Source organism: Capricornis sumatraensis, chromosome 1 (genome assembly GCF_032405125.1).
Source record: "Capricornis sumatraensis isolate serow.1 chromosome 1, serow.2, whole genome shotgun sequence".
In the NCBI taxonomy this organism is placed as follows: Eukaryota; Metazoa; Chordata; class Mammalia; order Artiodactyla; family Bovidae; genus Capricornis; species Capricornis sumatraensis.
This window is the reverse complement of record NC_091069.1, coordinates 58,171,243-58,187,418: the sequence shown is the minus strand read 5'-3', so window position 1 is coordinate 58,187,418 and position 16,176 is coordinate 58,171,243. Positions and strand designations below refer to the sequence as shown.

Here is a 16,176-nt window from a genome sequence, read left to right as displayed (position 1 = left end):
GTTCAAGAGCTCTCACAAGACACGCACAGCCTCCCGGGTCCGCCCCCTCGGAGCCGCTTCCACCAGTCATTGGCTGAGTCCGAGGAGCTGGGCGAGACTAGTAGGGAAAGAGGCCATCACCATTGGCCGTCCGAGCGAGGGCGGGGCGAGAGAAAAAAACAATTCCTTGGCTGCCTCCTCCCTCTCCCCTCCCCCTTCCGACTCCCGGACGACCCCCATTAGGTTAAAGTACACCGAGCGTAAGCGAGGGATTCCTCCGCCAGGGCCATTCTTTCTATTTGTTGCCTCACGGATGCAAAAAAGTCCCGCGAAATCGGTTATCAACTTTAGGACCCAGAGGAAAATTACTGTGGTGCACAGATAAGACTAGATGGCGAACCCTAGGGCTGTAAGTGCCTATTGGATTGCTTGTCAACTGCGTAGGCTGTCGACCGAAGATAGGCTTTCCACTTGGCGGAAGAATCTCACAGGAAAGGGATGAGGGCGGTGCAGAGTCAGCGGGGGAGGGAAGGGACTGGAACGTGCGGTTTGAAGCGTACTCAGCTAGAGGGAGGAGCGACAGTGCTCGAGAGGCTCGTGCGCAGGCGCTTCGCGGAGCAGAGTCTGGAGCTTGGGTTGCTGGGCGAAATGGCCGCGGGAGGCGCAGGCGCACGTGGTGATGATCATGGAACGTCTGAAGTCCGCCATTTTGAAGGAAAAATGAAGAAAGGCATGGAGTCACTGGGAAATGATTTTAATTATATCTAAAGCAAAAGAGGCCATTCGTACAATACAAGAATGGGCTGTTTTCTTTGTGTTTTTTTTTTTAATGTAAAGGCAGAATGAGAAGGTATTCTGAGTCTTACAAAGAAAATGGAAGACTAGATCAAGGTCATAATGTAAGATATGAAGAGGAAGTGACTTTGAAGGACAAAGGAGTTGAAAGGTGATTGTGTCTGTTCCACCTGAAGATTTTTGGTTGAATGAAGAAAAAAATGCAATGAAGGAATTGAAGATCTGTTATTTTATAAAGGCTGGTGCTTGATGTACCACATTTAATATTTAAGATTAAATAAGATTAAGTGGAGAACTCAAGCTCACATTTTACATGTGTGAAAACAGAATCGGAAAAAGTTCAGAAACATATTCAAGGAATTATAGATTCAAGTTAACTCTGGGTGTTGATTTTAAACATGTATGTTCTGAATACATGACATTAAATAAAAAATTTAAGATTAAACACAAGAATTAGTTTGATTGATTTATAATTTGCAGACCATTAAAGAGGGGGAAAATGGAACAAAGAAAACATATCCAGTCCAGCATAAGTCAGCATGGGAACAAGGGAGGGGGGGAAAAAAAAACTAGACAGAAATATGCTAAATTGATTTCAAAAATTAAAGGAGTAAGTATAAATATCAGTATTTACAATAAATATAAGTGGGTTAATTTTAATCGGACTTTGAAAAGACTCACTGGATTAAAAACAACCTATAAATTGACCTTGAGCAAACTGCAGCAGCAGCACAAAGTATGAGAATATGGCCCTTAAAGAGTCTCTAATCTAATGGTAATGAGTGCACAGCAATAGAGTGATGTTAATAAAGTTGAAAGCAAAGGCATCAAAAATGGTTTTATCATAATGAAGGGTGAAGTCCACAAAGACAGCATAACATACGCTAGAACTGTTGTGACTGTGGGAACATATTCTAACCTTCTCTAAGGTTAAACATGAAAAATTTTTTGATAATTTGTAGCAGAGTGTACTGAAGATATAAATACATCTATCCGAGGAATAGGCATCTCAGATTTTTTAAATTAGGTATAGAGGATTTAGATTACATAATTATTAATTTGAAAAGCAATAGCTAGGAATAATTATATAAAACTCAAATAACATATAATTCCTAGGTTACATTATGGTTCCAGAACTTAGGAAAGATGGAAAGATATTCAATGTTTTATCCAATTTTATAAAACTCGTGAACCCCTATTATCAAATCTGAATCAGTAGAGTACAAGAAAGGAAAGCTATATAGTTCAACCACACTTGTAAACAAAGACCAAAAATTGTTAAATAAAATATTAGCAAGTCCAGAAGTATATTTTTAAAATAATCACCATGATTAGTTAGGATTATTATTTGAATATGAAGTATTTCAGATTTAGAAATTTTCTATAATTTACCACAACCAGTGAAAAGAGAAAAATCGGGTTTACTTTAGTAGAGACTAAAAAGAATACTACTCACAATGAACTCCAAACTACCTAGAAAACTGGGAATATTAAGAGCACACACATACTTAATGCTTATTCATAATTAAAAATTTTTAAACATCCTACAAACCTAGGAATATGACACTCACTCTAGAAAGACATCCATGCTAGAAAAACATGCACAAATATATACTAGGAAACATCTACAAGGTTGTTCATTTCAACATTATTTGTGGCTGTGAAAAGTTAGAAATAATCTAAATGTTCTTCAATTGGGTCATAAGTAAATAAAATATGATACATATAATGAAAAGTGAGTAGAGCATTTGAAAGGGAATGAAATATATTAATATTTAGATGTGCCAATAAGGATAGATTAGCAAAGCACATTTTCAATGAAAAAAAAGTTGCATTTGGCAATATTTGAAAATACACACACAAAAAGTACAGTATATATGTTCTATGAAATATATATATTAATGGCTACTAATATTGGAGAGTGCACTCTAGTAAGGAGGGGTGTAGGTCAAAGATGATTTAGATCATTAGATGATCTAGTAATTCTCTCACTTTTATAAGACAAAAGTATTCATGTTACTTTTGAAATTAAAGCTATATTTATAATCCTATAAATGTGATCTACTACACTGACACTTAAAAATATTCATGACATTATTAGCACTAATACCAGAGTCAAGAAGGTGGTACAATAAAAGATCAGCAACAACAAAAAGATCAAAGGAATTCCTATTCCTGAACAAGCATTAATTAGAACAGAAAACAGAAGAAAAAGAAACCACTTATGATCATGAAAACTATAAAATACAGGGAAAACTATAGAAAAAAATGTGAAATGAACAAAACCTATAAGAAGAAAGCTGTAGGACTTTACCAATGGAAAGATAGCCATAAAATGAATACATAAAAGAAGATCTGAAAAATTCCATTTCCTTGTATTACTTGATAAAGATGTCATTTCTCCCCATATTAAACTAATTTCTGATTAAATTTCTTTCAGTGAATGAAGTAATCAAAATACAGTATGTAAGTAATTAAGAGAATACAGAAACAGACCCATGGATATATAAACGATGAGTTTATGATTAACACAGCATTTCAAATGAATATAAATAAACTATTCAATATATGCTTGAGGTTTGTTATTTATTAGGAAGAGAAGGGCATAGCAACCCACCCCAGTATTCTTGCTTGGAGAATCCCCATGGAAAAAGGAGCCTGGCGAGCTACAGTCCATGGGGTCACAAACAGTCTGACATGACTGAACAACTAAGCACATCATTTATTAGGGAAAAATAGCAAAGTCAGATCCCTACATCAGTGTCAGAAAAATAAGTTACAGGTGGATCAAAGAGCTCGATATTTTAAAAATCTAGTAAAATATTTAAAGATTCTCCACCCATTGCCTTCCTCTGTCCCTTTCTCTTCCTCTTCCTGAACATTTCAGTCCTAAAGATATTAGAGTGCAGAATAAGGTAGGTTTTCATAAGAAGAAGCTGCCCGGCATGGAAATTTGAGCTAATTAGGAGTTAGTCCTGGTGGGGAGAGTCAGAGCCCAAGTGGGATGACAATAGTAGACATACAGAAGGTTAACCCAGCATGAGATACCTAGAGCCCAAGCGAGGTGAGGCGGACGCGCACGAATGGGGATCACCTGGCTGTGATGCATTAGAGTCCAAACAAGGTGAAGAGACTGTTCTCATTAGGGGAGAGCCTGCCACTTGGTATTAGAGCCTGGGGAAAGTAATGAGAGCATTCACTCAGGGATCAGCAAAAGACACTGAAAAGACCAAGAGAAATATTAGAAGTAGCAGGAGAACGAGGACAGAAACAATACAGAAGGGAATTTCAATATGGAGAACCATTCAGAGAAGTCAAAGGATAAGCTGAAGTCAAGACAAATGGAAAAGTGAGAAACAGGATGTTGACACTTCCAACAAGTATATTTTAGCCTGGATGTATTGCCGTAAATCTCTTCTGTCGGTTCATAAAAACTATCATCCAAGTTCCAACATATAATTACAGTAAAAAATCCTGCCACTGAATTGACTTACCCCACGGGACATCAGAAGTTTCCAAAATCTCTTAGGAAATTTAGCAATTGGGACTTCTGTGGTGGCACAGTGGTTGAGAATCTACCTGCCAATGCAAGGGACATGGGTTTGGTCCCTGGTCCAGGAATATCCTACATGCCAAGGAGCAACTAAACCTTTGTATCCCAAACACTGAGCCCTCGCTCTAGAACTCATGAGCTGCAGTTACTGAGCTCTTGCACCTAGAGCCTGTGTTCCAGAACAAGAAAAGCCATCCCAGTGAGAAGGCTGTGCACTACAATGAGAGAGTAGCCTCTGCTCACCACAACTAGAGAAAAGTCCACGACCGGCAATGAAGATCCAGCGCTGCTGCTGCTGCTGCTAAGTTGCATCAGTCGTGCCCAACTCTGTGCGACCCCATAGACGGCAGCCCACCAGGCTCCCCGTCCCTGGGATTCTCCAGGCAAGAACACTGGAGTGGGTTACCATTTCCTTCTCCAATGCATGAAAGTGAAAAGTGAAAGGGAAGTCGCTCAGTCGGTCCACTCTTCGCGACGCCATGGACTGCAGCCTACCAGGCTCCTCCGTCCATGGGATTTTCCAGGCAAGAGTACTAGAGTAGGTTGCCATTGCCTTCTCCAAGATCCAGTGCAGCCAAAATTAAATAAATAAAAGAAAGAAGTTAGCAACTAGGGAATTTGGTGTTTGTTTGGACCTTGATTCCTCACCTGCAGAACAATTAAAACACAATTTTCTGTCTGAATCTGCTTTGTTTAAATAGCACAATAGTGTTTTGTGTGAAAATTTAAATGTCTTATGTTATTTCTGTTAATGTTTTGTTAATAAAGCAGAACATCAGTACTAAGTTCCTTGTCTTTTCTTTTTTTAAGAAGTTTTTCTATTAAGAAATAGTTTATTTCCAGAGAAATGGACAGATCTTAAATGACCAGTTTCTTCAGTTATACAAATGCAAACATATGTATAACTCACATCCCCATCAAGATATATTAATAGAACAAGGGTCAGCCAACTGCAGGCTACAGGCCAAATCTGGTACACAGCCTAGTTTTCTACAGCCTGGCAACTGTCCTGATAATCCAGTGGTTAAGACTCAGTGCTTTCACTGTCGAGACTTGGGGTCGGTCCCTGCTCAGGAAACTAAGATCCTGCAAGTCATACAGTGCAGCCCAAAACAATAATAATAAAACCAGAAGTGTAAAAGCATTTTATGACCATGCAAATCATACAGAATTCAAATTTCAGTGTCTATAATAAAATTAGAACAAGCCTTTAAACAGAGGGACCTCATAACTTATTTTCTTCTGTAATTGCCTTGATATCTTCATAATGTGGTCCCTAAAGATCCCTAAACTTTCCAAAAAGGCTCATACTCCCTCCAGCCCCCACATGAATAAAATCTCTTTCTTAAAATCGTTTATTTAAGTTTCTGACTTTTCAGCATCTGGCTGAAAGTGACATAACATTGTTTCAAAGTTTTGTTGAACTTGTCTTTTAGTTAGTTGACTTCTCAGCATCTGGCTGAAAGTGACATAACATTGTTTCAAAGTTTTGTTGAACTTGTCTTTTAGTTAGTTGACTTATGACCAAATATATTGCTATTTCTCCAGCTGTTTTCTGTTCTACCACCCCCACATCTACCATCTGAACAGTGAATGGAAAAGGGAGAAATGGAAAATTTCACATGAGACAGTTCTTAAATGCAATCTCTTGTTTGTTTTTCTTCCCAATGCTTTATTATGAACGATTTTAAATATTACCTATATGACAACCATCTAAATTCAATAATTAATATTTTGCCATGATTGATTTATTTATGTAATTTCATTTATATATATATATATGGGCTTCCCAGGTGACACTAGTGGTAAAGAACTTGCCTGTCAATGCAGGAAACATAACAGACATGGTTTCAAACCCTGGGTCAGGAACATCCCCCAGAGGAGGACGTAGTAACCTGCTCCAGTGTTCTTGCCTGGGAAATCCCATGGACAGAGGAGCCTGGCAGGCTACAGTCCATTGACTAGCAGAGTTGGAGAAGATTGAAGCAACTTAGCACACTTATATGTAGATATAATATTTTTTCTGAACCAGGCAAATTTGTAAGCATCATTTAAATACACCAGTGTGCATCTCCTAAAACACAGTTTTTTCTTTAATTTTTATTTTGAGTATAATAGCTTTACAATGTGTTGGTTTCTGCTGCACAACAATGTGAATCAGCTGTAAGTATACACATGCCCCCTCCATCTGGAGCCTTCCTCCCCACCACCACCCCCATCCCAGCCCTCTAGGTCATCACAGAGCACAGAGTTAAGCTCCCTGTGCTACACAGCAGCTTCCCACTAGCTAGATATTTTACACATGGTAATGTATACAGTGCTACTCTTCCAATTCATCCCACCATCTCCTTCCCCACTGTGTCCACAAGTTTGTTCTCTATGTCTCCATCTCTATTTCTGCCCTGCAAATAGGTTCATCAGTGCCATTTTTCTAAATTCCATATATATGCATTAACATACAATAAAAAATAATCTTTTTCTTACAAAACTATAATATTGTTATCTAGTGTAATTTAAAATCCTGTCCATTTTCAACTTTCTCCAATTATTTTGAGTTTAGTTTAAAGAATAACATTCTTTGATCTCAAATATTCCCTGAAAGAAAGAGGTGATGAATAATTCATAACTAAGAAGTTTGAGGAATTCCCTGGAGATCTGGGGGCTTCCTAGGTGGCAGTAGTTGTAAAGAACCCACCTGCCAATGCAGGAGACACAAGAGATGCAGTTCGATCCCTGGGCCAGGAAGATTGCCTGGAGCAGGACATGGCAACCCACTCCAGCATTCTTGCCAGGCAAATCCCGTGGATAGAGGAGCCTGGCAGGCTACAGTCCATAGCGTTGCAAAGAGTTAGACATGACTGAGCAATTTATCACACCAGTGGTTTGGACTCTACACTTTCACTGCCAGTGGCCCAAGATGAATCCTTGGTTGAGGAACTAAGATTCCACAAGCCATGTGGTGCAGCTCCCCATCCAAAGAAAAGGTTGAGTCTTTTCCCTGTCTCTAAAATAAAGTGAGGACTAAAGGGATTCACCTCCCATAAAAGTTGAACAGATAGCTCATTTTTGCAAATCTTTCTGTCTCCCCGCTAAGAAAGCACATTCCTGAGAAGTTTTCTAAATAAAAGATTGTACATATTTGGATTCTTAATATTTACCCCTCTCCCCAACAAGTGATTCACTGATTTTATATCCTGATGATGATAATTTCTGGCTTTTCATAATTAAATGATTTGAGTTGCCTAACAAAAATTTAGAACACAGCCACACCCATTTGTTTGTTTTATCTATGACTAATTTTATGATACAACATAGACTGTATGACCCCCCCCAAACCTAAAATATTTGCTCTTTACCTCCCTACAGAAAGTTTGCCAAACTCTGATAGAGAACATTTCATGACTCTTAAATGTTCCTGTTATATTCTAGTCAATACCCCTGCCCAGAGTAGCCTTTGTTCTAATTTCTATTACTAGAAATCAATTTTGCCTGTTTTTGAATTTAATTTAAATGGCATATTATGTATGTATTCCTTTGTTTCTAGCTTTCTTTACTCAGCATGTCTTTGAGATTCATCCATATGATTTCATTTGTAAGATGCTTATTTCCTTTCATTGCTAGACATTATTCCATTGTCTAAATATGCCATATTTTGTATGTCCATGCTCTGTTAAATATCTGAACTATTTTCAGTTCTTAGTTATTATGAATAATATAATTATGAATATGTTTGGGTTTAAGTTTACTATTTTAGTGTTTGACTTCTGTTTGTCTCATCTGTCCTACCTTTATACTTTCCAATATTTTAACTCTGCTATTGTTCATTCATTCCTGTAAAATCAGTTTTTATTTCATACAATTTTCTTCCAGCCTTATGAACTTTAAAAAAATGGATTAACAGTGTATTCAGTCATTTAGATGGCATGTTGTTCAGTCACCAGTTCATATCTGACTCTTTGCAACCTCGTGGACTGCAGCACTCCAGAGGACCAATAAAAGGAATTATCTGATAATTGTTCTCTGTGTAATTCTATTGATAATACTAAACCAAGGATGTGTTATATATTCCACTCAGTTGTATTACAAGTTTGTATGTGTGTGATTTGAACAACAACAAAAATTATGTACATGATATAAAGCTGCTTTTCTTTTTTAGTCTTAAGAGTAGCTCAATGATATGGGGAGTGTTATTACAGCATAGCACATACATAAGAAGAAAAGTACAAAATGATATTTAGCATTTTGCACAGCACATACATAAGAAAAGTACAAAATGATATTTAGCATTTTACTCTGGAAAGAATCCATAAGAAGGATAATTGGAAGGTAAGACTTCTTTGTTTTCAAATGAGTGATTTTAATTTTTCTCTATGAAGAAAAAGTTTAATTAAATCTATCAAAAAAAACTGATTCATTGGAAAAGACCCTGATACTGGTAAAGACTGAAAGCAGGAGGACAAGGGGATGACAGAGAATGAGATGGTTGTATGGCATCACCAACTCAATGGATAAAAGTTTGAGCAAACTCCAGGAGATGGAGAAGGACAGGAAGCCTAGCATGCTGCAGTCCATGGGGTCACAAATAGGTAGACATGACTTAGCCACTGAACAACAACAAATTTATTATACATTTACCTAAACCATTAATTTTTGCAGTTCAGGTAGAGCTCAGCACTTTCACATTGATGAACTAATTTTAGTAGATCTTATAGTGTACAGATGTGCTGGAGATAAATACTTTCAGCTTTTGTCTGTTTAAAAAGCCATAATTTTAGGAAATTTCTTGGTAGTACAGTTGTTAGGACTCAGCATTCTTACTGCTGGGGCCTGGGTTCAGTCCCTGGTCAGGGAACTAAGATCCTGAAAGCTTTGTGACAAAGGAAAAAAAGGTCATAATTTTACCTTCATTTCAAAGGATATTTTTGCTGGATACAGCATTCTAGATTGACAAAAAATTTTCCCCCTTTTAATTTGAAAGATGCCAAATACATTATCTTTTGGTCTCTATTACTCCTGATAAGAAGTAGTAATGATATTTTTCTTATAATTGTTCCCCTGTATGTAATGTATATTTTAGTCTTTGCTGTCAAAATTTTCTCTTTACCTTTGTTTTTTAGCATTTTGACTCTGATGTGCCTAGATGTGGTTTTCTTTGTATTTAAACTACTGTAGATTTACTGAGCTTCTTAGATCCCTGTTAATATCTTTAATTTTAGTAAAATTCTTAGCCAATATCTCCTTAAATGTTTTCATTTCATCTCCTTGTAGGAATTCATTCACACATATATTAAACTGTTCAATATTGTTTTGTGCACTCAGGTATTTTGTTTTCACTCTTTTCTTCTTTGTATTTTGGTTTGGGTATTTCTAATGACTTGTCTTGAAGTTAAATAATGTCTGTATCTAACCTCCTCTTTTTAAAAATTGTTTATTTCGTATATTACTTTTTTTATACCTAGCATTTACGCTTGGCCCTTTATTATAGTTTTCCTCTCTCCATAAAAAGTCCCCATCAGTTAACAATGCTGTCCACTTTTCTCACTAAATCTTTTATTTACATCTCATTATTATTTTTAATATGAATTTTTATTTTGTCAACATATGGGACAGCTCTGTGTCTGATTCTACTGACAGTTTTCTCTCCTGACAATGGATTTAATTAGAAAAGAATGAAACAATGTCATTTGCAGCACCATGAATACAACTAGAGATTATCAGACTAAGAGAAGTAAGTTAGAAAGAAAAAGAAAAATACCATATGATATCATTTATATGTGGAATCTAAACTATGACCCAAATGAACCTTTCTATGAAGCAGAAGGAGAATCACAGACATAGAGAACAGACTGATGGTTGTCAAGGTGGGGAGGATGTTGGGGAAGGATGGAGTGGCAGAGTCGGGTTAGCAGATGTAAGTTTTTACATATAGACTGGATAAAAAACAGTGTCCTACTGTATAGCACAGTGAAATATATTTAATATCTTATGATAAACCATAATGGAAATAATATTTTTAAAAAGAATTATATATATGTACAACTGAATCACTGCTGTAATTACAGCATAATTAAGACAACATCATAAATCAACTATACTTCAATTAAAAGAGCAGAAATAACAGAGACACTAAAATGGACCAGTGAAATGCTGGTGACCTGTGAAATAAACAGAAGTCCAACTCAATGTCTCTGCCTTAGGCATAGGCTGTACTAGTAGGGTCTGGACGGGTGTTTCAGAGTCTACACCATTTTCATGACAAAGTATCTACAACCAATCAACTGTGCTTCTGAGTCTCACCCTCTAGAGTCTCTATTTTTGTCATCGGGTATATATCCAACAGAGTCCCTTTAGCTTTAAGATTCTGCACTTTTACTGCCAAAGGTCCCAGGTTCAATCCCTAGTTGGGGAGCTATGATCCTGCAAGCTGTGTGCTGCAGCCAAAAAAAAAAAAAAAGATCTGGAGGTGAGGGTCATTTCTTGAGGTGTTATTAACAGTGTTGCTGGAGGTTCTTAATTGCACTATAGAAAAACAGACACAGTAGAGACACTGGTACAGTGGCAAGAGAAAGGGCTTTGACTCATAAGCCCGGGTTTGTGCCCTGACTCCATCACTTACTGGATGATTGAGCATGATATCTAATCTCTATGGAGCTCAGTGTCCTCACAGATAAAAATGCCCCAGTAATACCTACCACACTGGGTTATTCATGAGGACAAGATAAAAATAACATATATGTAATCTTATCTTTATGAAAGATGAGATGATTAGTTATGCATATTTTTAAAATATTTATTTATTTATTTGGTTTGCTGGTCTTAGTTGCAGCATGTGGGATCTAGTTCCCTGACCAGCGATCAAACCTGGGCACTCTGCATTTGGGTCATGGAGTCTTAGCCACTGGACCACCAGGAAAGTTTCTAGTTATGCATACTTTAATGCATACATATTCAACTACAATATAAAATCAATTTTAAAATAGCACTGTCCTTTGAAGAATGAGGAAAATTTTCCTCCTAATATATCAAAGAAGACATGGTTTGCATTGTGGACTATGAAACACATATGTAAGTCATACATTTTTTAATGATCCAGGAGCTCATGGTTGAACTGGTAAGATCAGGGGTTAAAAAAAATTGAGATGAAGTAAGAGGTTTTCACTGTTTCACTAATTTTCACAAAATTTCATTAATTTTAGACTCTGATAGTCTTTCAGAATTCCATCTCCTTTGCCTACGATTAGAGAAGTATCCCCTTCATTTCTTATTACAAGGCTCTGCTAAATTAAAACTGGCTTTACCCATTCTATATTTGGAGAAACATGAGTTTCATCCTTGAAGTTCCTGGTTTAACAAGAGCTGCAGGGAAGTAATATTAGGTTGGTACAAAAGTAATTGTGGTTTCGATCTGAATTTTAAATCATTATAACTAGGCTTAAGCATATCTTTATTAATTACTATAGGAACCATTACAATCAACACATTTTCACCAATAAGAAATAAGTTGGTTTATTCCCATAGTGTAAAAGTCTATGCTTTGGGATTCGACAGACTCTTGGAAAGCATTTTCTGCATCCTGCTGGTTGTGGAAGTGTTTTGTGGGCAAAAAGTTATTGAGAACATGGCATATGAGGCAAAACTTCGTAGCTCAATTTGTTCAACTTTTGAAGCCTTGGTTTTGTGACAAGCAGTCAGACGTTGTTGTGGAGAAGAATTGGGCCCTTTCTGTTGAACAATGCTGGCTGCAGTCATTGCAATTTTCGGTTCATCTCATCGATCTGCTGAGCATACTTCTCAGATGTAATACTTTCACTGGAATTCAGAAAGCTGTAATGGATCTGACCAGCAGCAGATCACCAAACAATGACCATGACCATTTTTGGTGTAAGTTTGGCTATGGGAAGTGCTTTGGAGCTTCTGCTTGGCTGAACCACTGACCTGGTCATCGCCAGTTGTCCTATAGAGTCCACTTTTCATTGTATGTCACAATCTGATCAAGAAATGGTTCATTGTTTTTGCGCAGAATAAAAGAAGACAACACTTCAAAACAATGATTTTTTTGATTTTCAGTCAGCTCATGAGATATCCACTTAATGAACTTTTTCACCTTTCCAATTTGCTTCAAATGCTGAACGATCACAGAATGGTTGATGTTGAGTTCTTCAGCAACTTCTTCTGTAGTTGTAAGAGGATCTGCTTCAACGATGGGTCTCAACTGGTCATTGTCACCTTCCAATGACTGATCACTATGCTCCTCATCTTCAAGGCTCTTGTCTCCTCTGCAAAACTCCTTGAACCACCACTGCACTGTATGTTCATTGGCAGCTCCTAGGCCAAATGTGTTGTTGATGTTTCAAGTTATCTCCACTGCTTTATGACTCATTTTGAACTCAAATGAGAAAATTGTTTGAATTTGATTTTTGTCTAACATCATTTCCCTAGTCTAAAATAAATATAAAATAAACAGCAAGTAATGTCATTAGCAGAAAAACATAAAGCCAGAAATGTGCATTAAAATGATACATAATGTAACCACATTTGTTTAAAAATGTATTCCCATATCAAACAGCAAATTTCAACAATGCAAAAACAGCAGTTACTTTCACACCAATCCAATACCTAACCTTGGAAGTTTGAGAATGTATCATGAAAAATGAATAAACCCACTCATTTTTAGATCCATTCCTTCATTTCAAAATAGACCTTAACTCTATTTTCCAATGGAGAAATTATTATGAACATATCACCTCCAAAACACAAGCATATTGTTGGCTTGATTATTTGACTCAACAGTGACCTTGTTTGGTAAAACCAATAATAAGGCTGGTTTGAGGATATTGTTGCCATGATATGGCTCTAGAAAAGTGAAATCCCCTCTGGTCCACTTACTTGCCACATGGCATCCTTGAAATCATGTTTCATACTACTGCACACCTATCAGAATGACCAAAATCGAAATCAACACCACCACAAAATGCTGATACAAAGATGCAGAACCATTATCGACGGGAATGCAAAATGGTACAGTTACTTTGGAAGACAGTTTGGCAATTTCTTACAAAACTAAACACACTCTTGCCATGGGATCTAGCAGTTATGCTCCTTGGTATTTCCCAAAGGAGTTGAAAACTATGTCTACATAAAAACCTACAAATAGATGTTTGCACAAAATTTATTCATAATTGCTAAAACCTGACAGCAACTAAGATATCTTTCAGCAGGTGAATGGATAAATGGCTCTATCCAGACAGTGGAATAATATTCAGTGCTTAAAAACCATCAAGCCATGAAAAGACTTGGAGGGGACCTTACCTGGTGGTCCAGTGGTTAGCAATCTGCCTACCAATGCAGGAGACACAGGTTCAGTCCCTGGTCTGGGAACTAGGATCCAACATGCAGTGGGGCAACTAAGCCCATGTGCCATGACTATTGAGTCCCATTTAGGGCTCCCCAGGTAGCACTAGTGACAAAGAATTCACCTACCAATGCAGGAGATGCAAGAGACACAGGTTTAACCCCTGGGTCAGGAAGATCCCCTGGAGAAGGAAATGGAAACCCATTCCAGTATTATTTCCTGGAAAATTCCATGGACACAGAAGCCTGGCAGGCTACAGTCCACAGGGTCACAAAGAGTTGAACACAACTGAAGCGACTTAGCAGGCAGGCAGGCATAGCTGATTTACAATGTTGTATTAGTTTCTACTGTATAGCAAAGTGAATCAGTTATATATACACATCTATCCACTCTTGTTAAGATTCTATTCCCATGTAAGTCATTACAGAGTACTGAGTAGAGTTTCCTGTACTATATAATATGTCTTTATTCATTATTTATTTTATATATAGTAGTGTATATGTGTTAGTGAGCTTTCCTGTTGGCTCAGACAGTAAAAAATTGCAGATCTGCCTGCAATTCAGGAGACCCAGGTTTGATCTCTAGATCAGGAAGATCCCCTGGAGAAGGAAATATCCACTCCTCTATTCGTGCCTGGAGAATTCCACAGACAGAGGAGCCTGGCGGGCTACAGTCCATGAGATCGCAAAGAGTCGGACATGACTCAGTGACTAACACTTTCGCTTTCCCTTGCCATATGTTAATCCTCATCTCTTAATTCATCACTCCCCAATCAAACCAAAAGTTTGATTTCCAGGTCTGTGAGTCTATTTCTGTTTTGTAAATAGGTTGATTTGTACCATTGTGTTTTAGATTCCACATGTAAATGATATCATATTATATTGAATATCTTTCTCTGTGTGACTTGTAACAATCTCTAGGTCCATTCCTGTTGCTAAAAATAGCATTTTCATTCTTTTTTATGGCTGATTAATATTCCATTGGGGGTATATATATATATATATATATATATATATATATATACACATATATTCCACTTAATATTTTAGGTATCAGCTACAGTGGAGTAAGTCAAAATTTAACAAAAATTTACTGAGCATCTACTATGTTCTAGGCATTGAGGATAGAGTAATAAATAAGACAGAAAAAAAATTCTTGCCTCTCTGGGGCTTTTGCTAATGGGGAGATGGAAGGAAAATTAGTTTACTGTATAGAATAAGAGAAGACAATAAGTTCTAGGAAGAAAAAAAAAAAGTAGGATAGGGTCTTAAGTGAGACCTTGTGGTAGAGACCTGAGGATGTAGAGGAACATGTCATGAGCTGCATTTTCAAAATATTTTGACCACATTGCCATTTAAAATAAATATCAAAATTGAGGATATTCTGGGACTTCCCTGGTGGTCCACTGGCTAAGATTCCACGATCCCAATGCAGGAGGCCCTGGTTCCATACCTGGTTAGGGAACTAGATCCCACTTGCTGCAACTAAGGGTTTACATGCCTCAATTAAAAGATCTCAAATGCCTTAACTAAAGATCCTGCATGCTGCAACTAAGACCTGCATGGTCAAATAAGCAAATATTAAAAAAAAAAAAAAAAGAACTGACAATTACTGTAAGCACCATGGATTTTCATCTTAATGAAATGGGAAGCCACTGGAAGGTTTTCAGACAAAGAGAGAAATGACTTAATATACATTGGCCGAGTATGCTCCTTGGATGGAGAATGGAAGTTAGGGGTCCAGGTATGAGGCTGTTGCTGTGGTCCAGGTGGGAGATGGGCTAGCAGTGGAGGTGGCAAGAGGCAGTCAGATGATAGGTGTATTCTGAAGGCTCTGCTAACTGATTGAATGTGAGGGGTGAGAGAAGTGAAGAGTCAGGATCTCGTTCTGTGTTCACACAGTGGCCTCGCTCACATTTACACTTCCTGAGTGGCATTCCCTCAGTGACTGCGCTGACTCCTGTGGTTCACCACAAAGTCTATTTCCATGAAAATTTGAGCTTGACGGTGTCAATTGTGGTGTCTTTATCCTCACCACAGAATGATTGATCCATGTCCTGTATCCTCTGAGCATGGTCCTCAAGAAGCATGTGCTTTCTGTTCTTATGTGCTGCATAATGTTTGGACATACTTAATTCTTTGATTCTCCCTGTATGTTCCCCCTTTCTCTTTCCTCTTCAAAAGCTCTCACTCCCACCCTGTTGAGCTCAGGAGTAATATTTGCTGGCAAATGTGAAGTGGATCACTTTGAAGTTGAAGCTTTAAGAACTAGACCATACACTTCCCTGGTGGTTCAATGGTTAAGAATCCTTCTGCTTATGCATGAGACATGGGTTCGATCACTGGTCCAGAAAGATCCCACAAGTCTTGGAGCAACGAAGCATGTGTGCCACAACTACTGAGCCCATGCTCTAGAGCCCGGGCTTCACAATGAAGAGTAGCCCCCACTCACCACAACTAGAGAAATCCCTCATAGCAATGATGACCCAGTGCAGCCA

The 16,176-nt window shown here is 37.6% G+C and overlaps 1 pseudogene; it reads right to left on the bottom strand.

Annotated features, from left to right (window-relative positions):
• Nucleotides 1–11,774: 11,774 nt before the first annotated feature.
• On the bottom strand, nucleotides 11,775–12,758 carry LOC138070915 (histone-lysine N-methyltransferase SETMAR-like; annotated as a pseudogene).
• Between the last annotated feature and the right edge of the window lie 3,418 nt (nucleotides 12,759–16,176).